We start from the raw sequence: 6,000 nt of genomic DNA on the forward strand, positions 1-6,000 counted from the left end.
CATTATTCTTCTACCCCTTGTATAATATATGTAGCTGTTGACTAGTCTCTGTGTGATGGAGTATTTATGAACACGATTGTCACTGGATCTTCATTAAATGTATTTCATAGCAATCCAAGTGTGATTAAAAGCTACAATCACACGTGATCGTATTATTGTATATCAAAGTTAGATACATACAAATGTATATATATTTATCTAGGAACTGCGTGGGAGAAAAGAACAAATGATGTGTCTTAATGAGATTTTGTATTGTTGAAAGTACAAATAGGAATAAATGTTATTGTTATTATTATTTTAATGGACTGCAAAAATATTCAGAGTAATTTAATGCCCATTTTGTTAATATAACAAGAGTGCTATTAAAGCGAGAGTATTTTTTTTTTCATAGGGTATGCGAGCATTAGTTGAATAATATAAATTTATGCGACATAAACGTAAGTGTGAGCATTTAAATACACTTTAGGTGCTTTTTCAACGGGTCTCCTTCAGATGTTGATGACGACTATGACGAGTTATTGCTGCTACACACTTCAGAATGGGGTGGAATAAATTGAGAGAAATATAAAAGACGTATGTTGAAGGAGGCTTAGTATTGTTATGTGATAAAGCCACGTGTACATTTATTTTATTACGAGTGTATGTGATTGTTACATGTGTACTTTTAAATTGCCTCGTGAATGTAATTATTACGTATATATATATATGTATATGCAATGACAGTCGAATGTGCGTTGATTTAATGTTTTACATTTGTTGCGAATACTTATTACCTCTGGTAATTTTAAAATTCCCTTTAATCCGTTATTTTACTTTTAAGTTTAATCTTCACATTGTGTGTATTATTCTGTAGCTTGATACGCTGGAGGTATGAAATTAAACAAATTTATAAACAAATATTTTGTTGAAAATATATAGTAGTCCGGCAAAAGCGATAGGATTCATTTCGTGGCACGAGCGATGATAATCCTTTTGGGTAGAGCCCCAGTATGGAGCCACAGTATAATATGAGAGAGAAAGAGAGAATATATCCCACAGTAAACCGTGGCCGTATGGTATACAGGAGTGTTTGTTTTATGTCAACGGATCAAATAGGATTTACGGAATTTGCCGACTCTGATCCTTTTACATTATTAACGGTTGGTCGATGGCCCCCCGCACGTTCCCATGATCATTATACCCCTAAACGCGTGTGTCCCATCTATAGAAATGACACTTTTATCGATTGCCCTTATATCTATCGACATATTTATAAATTACAAATGTATGTTGTATCACATGTGTATGCATACATGTACGTGAGACTACTAATGTTAATAATGCGGACTAAGATCTCGATTAGTATCAAAATGTCGAATTTAATTTAAAATCCATAGGCAGGTGGTTCTAAATGTGAATGCGCGATCGCGATTCAATTCCGGTTGGAAGACCTTTGCGTGGCCCATGTCGATTTTTCTCGCATATTTATATTATCTGCAGGTATATATTTTCTCAGTGTTCTGATGCACTGATAAATCGTTGGCCTGACGGCATGTTGAGAAATGAGAGAGTCTAATGTATTGCATTATTAATATTATGTGCAGTATCACATACTGATATCTTATGGTCACTGAAATTGGAGTCATGATGCATCTAACCTCTGGTAAGCCACCCCCTTTGAAATAATCCTCATGGCTTTTGCGATGTCGCAGGAAACGCAGATGCCCAGAGTCCATGACACCCGTCGCTGATTATTATGAAGAGATTACGTATCAACAGAATAACCATTCGCTAATTATAAGCATAAATTTTAGTACATGAGCGCGTGCATATCATCAACGAGCTTAAAACTCAGAGCATTATTGGGCGGTTCGTGATGTTACTCAGACCGCCTTAATTGCCGGATATACTGCCGCGACAACTACTACCTTTAAGTCGAGGTCTGCCGATAGAATCAACCAGGAACCCCTGAAAAATTCACTGAATATACTTAGCATAAGTTAATAATGTTAATGGCGTGTTATCGTACTGTACTTTATTTCATTTTTTTATTCTCAGAGAGATACTTATTACGTCCGAAAAGGAATTTTTTTATCAATTGATTAAAGTGTTAAAGTGAATGATGTGCCACAAGGGGAAAAGGTAATTGCAAGCGTTGGATAATTGTGGTGTACGAGCAACTACGTCAATTCGTTTTGGCTTCTACGTCGTAGTTATTCCTTATTTTTTTTACTCTTATTATTTAATAAACTCAACCTCCCTTTATATTATCTTCTATCTTGGGCTCTATTCCCTCGGTATTTTATTTTAGCTGCTCGGGTAGTGAGTTTCAGTCATACTTAGGGCCACTTGTAGGTTTAGACTGGCTCCAAATACGATTTGATCGAACGCCAAACGGCTCGCTGAACTGTAAGGGATAGTTAACTTTCGGGATACTGGTTATTTAATCTCTAATCCTGGTGGCACTCGAGGGTGACTTTGTCAACGATACGTGCATCAAATAGACGTGATGTTGCCCTGGTTTAGTGTGACCCTATAGCCTACACTGCTACTACGACCACTTCCCCATAATCTAACCCCTCAAAATATTTTTAGGGGATTCGGCTCAGCGGGGGCTGCCACCGCTATTGCAACACATACACAAATCTCAGCATTTACTGCCAAGCAAATCGCCCACTAAAATCCTGTCTTAAATTCCTACGGGCTATTGTTGTGCTTTACGAGTTTTTTTTTTTTTTTTATTACTAAAAGAATTATTTTTATTTTTTGTTTCAGAGTGGAAAGCTGGCACGCAAAATGCTAAGTAGTGGTAGATTTGACGCCGTAGAAAGTCAGTGGTGTGCGATGAACAAAAGAAACGAGTGTGATATGAGCCGCAGGGTAAAAATGTACACCCAAATAACAGCTCGGGCCGCGAACGAGACTTGGCCTAGGATATTATTATCGGGTGAGTTGTGATTCGAAAAATGACACAAGGTTAAGATTTATCGTGTTACCCGCACTGTGATTAGGTTCTTCCTCATCCTTATGATGGAGATTTACATATACAATACCTTCGGGTTCTCTTTATTTATATTTATACTTACATATACATTCATTTGAATCCTCTTATCGGTGTTTATTTATTTATTTTTTTTTTGTATTAAAAAAAAGTCCTAGCCGATGCACTCGGACTTGGAAGTATTCTCTGCAGTACTAAGGCGATGACACTAAAACTATTGTTTGCAAAAAACAACAATCAATATTAACCCTTCAGCACCCGCACTACGAGTTTTTTTCTCACATTCGACTTCAAATATTTTTTTCTAAGTAATTTCAAATGGAATGACCTAGTGAAAATTTTTCTATCTTAATAAAATTTTATGCTTTTTATGATTTTGAAATTTAAAAATTATTTCGAACATAAAAAATATTATTAAGAGATTTTTTTTAAAAAGCCATGAGACTTTTTCTCATCACGCGAGTAAAGTAAGGCGTAAAAATTAATACGGTTCGGCGCAGTTCGGACAGTTCCGAATCTTTTCGACAATCACCGTAATTTTTTTCAGCCGTTACATCTGTCATTACTTACAAAATTAAAAAGTAAAAAACAAGTACATTATAGAAAATTTAAAAATAAAAACAAGCGAAATATTCAAATAAATTATAATTACGTCATAAGGGAAAGTGCATATTTTTGTTTTATTTAACTTAAAATTTACGATGCGCCGAAGCGTGAGACTTTTTCTCATCACGCGGATTCTGGAGGGTTAACAACTTATTTACGCGAAATAATTTTGCAAATCTTTGATAAAAAAATTTAAAGCGGTCCTAAACGTCCCCACACACTCGCAGTATTATTTAAACTAATAATTGAAGAAACGAAAACTTTTTGAATTAAAACAAAAAAATACTTTTTTGTATGCATTGATGATATGTTAACGAGATAATAAGTGCGCTTTGTTCACCCGTCCGGTAGCTCACTAGCTGTTCCGGAAGATGTCCAACATATTGTCGTAGCTTTTGTATAGAGCCACCCATATCGAACCCGCCGCTCGACGCTTGATAGTATATATTTCTCCTTAACCCCAGACCCCCCATGGGAACATTTCACACCGGTAACCACCGTCACCCTCTCTTTAAGCCACCCTCTTACGTTCATACAACGTCAATTTAGTAAGGGATGGTTTACTCGTGAATTTATTACGTTATTTCACTATACACACACTTTATCCATATCCCATATAAATATACATACATATACATATATATTTCTGATGACAGATAATATATTTTTTTACTGCGTAAATTAATTCACTCGTTTAATTATTTTATTTTTATCGCTGTTTTTATTAGTAATTTTTATTATTCTATTGAACGCTATCGATCGAAATATTATGTTTGAATAAATATATCTATACATATATACATTCATGAAACACATAAAATACAAACATGTTATTATTAATTCGAATCGAAGACTGTGGTGATGTTTATCGTAAAAAATGCTGATGGAACGCAGGTGTTTTATCACTAGGGCGTGTGGCGGTTTTTTGAGGTGGTGGTTCTGCGCATTTGCGTATTAGAAAATGTTACTAAATCCCTGCGAATAAATATAAATAATATAATATATGAGTAATGTAATAAAACTTAGCTGATGATGGACACATTGCATTTATATATACTAAAGTAGGACAGATCAAATCGTTGATTAAATGTCGCTTACGATCGTGAGTAAACGACGTTAATGTGCGGCTATAAAAAAAATATTTAAAAATTTTAAATAAAATTATTTTATATACTTGTTTAAGTATGACTTGAAATATATAATTAACAAATTATTGTGTACTACACTTATGAGGAGGAGTAATGGTGTAATTTTTCTTATTTTTATCAAAAAATCAGTTTATTTTCATAACGCATATTTTAAACATGAATTCAGGTATTTTAGCTTTTGTACGCTAAGTATATTTGTACTAATTTATGTAATAACAACTTTTTATCTTAATGCTTTTATCAATACCTAGTTGCCAAGGCTTGATACCACTGATGATTATATCGTAAATGTGGTAAAAAAACAAACTATTTATATGGATAGAAATTTATAATTTTCTGGTTTAGTTTAATATTATGATAATTTATTTAATCAATATTTGCGATAGTAACTGCAGGCTTCTATTGAATGATTGCGTTATTAAATATTTGAATCTTGAGTATAAGGAGAAGAAAAATATCAAATCTATGGAATTTTGATTCCTTTGGTTTTTATTTTAAAAATACCCTCTGGTGTGATTTTTTGTTATAAGGGATTTCCTTTTGTGTAAGTCTCAAACTGGTACATCCTCCCGTCGAGGAGATTAAGATACTGCTTAGAGGGCGGATTCTTTATGCACTATAAATCGTGTTAGCAAGCATTCAAGTACTATAGAAACGATGCGCTTTGTTTTATATTATGACTTATTATCACAATATATAAATATATATTTTTTATTAATTTTATTTTTGTTTTTTACTCTTGTTGAACTTTTGAACCGTATGAATAATTTTTTCGGGGAGAAAAATTTGACTTATCGCTGACCCCCAAAATTTGATCTGCTACCAAAGCTGCGATATGTCAACAGAGTATTTGAAGAGCTACTCACTGACATGAGTATTTATTCGGACAGGATTTGATAATATATATTACCAAAGAAATAACCAAAAAATCCGTACGGTTTTAAATATTTTTGGATAATGGAAAAATTATCTGCGCGCGCATTTAAAATATTTTGATTAATATTACCTTGAAAAATATAAAAACTTGATGAGTATTGACAAAAAATTTTATGGAAATTTTGATCGAAAAAAATAGAAACATGCGTTTGGATATTTTACTTTTTTTCCAAAATTACATGAAATTTTAATGCTATTGCACTTATGTTTACAGATATCGAATATTTCCGTAAAGTTAATTCGGTATTTCCATAGACGTATTCGTAGCCAAAAGTTTTTATAGTTGAAATATTTAATGAATAATCAAACTTTACGTTATTATGTATTTGG

This window comes from Microplitis mediator, chromosome 2 (assembly GCF_029852145.1).
Source record: "Microplitis mediator isolate UGA2020A chromosome 2, iyMicMedi2.1, whole genome shotgun sequence".
NCBI lineage: Eukaryota > Metazoa > Arthropoda > Insecta > Hymenoptera > Braconidae > Microplitis > Microplitis mediator.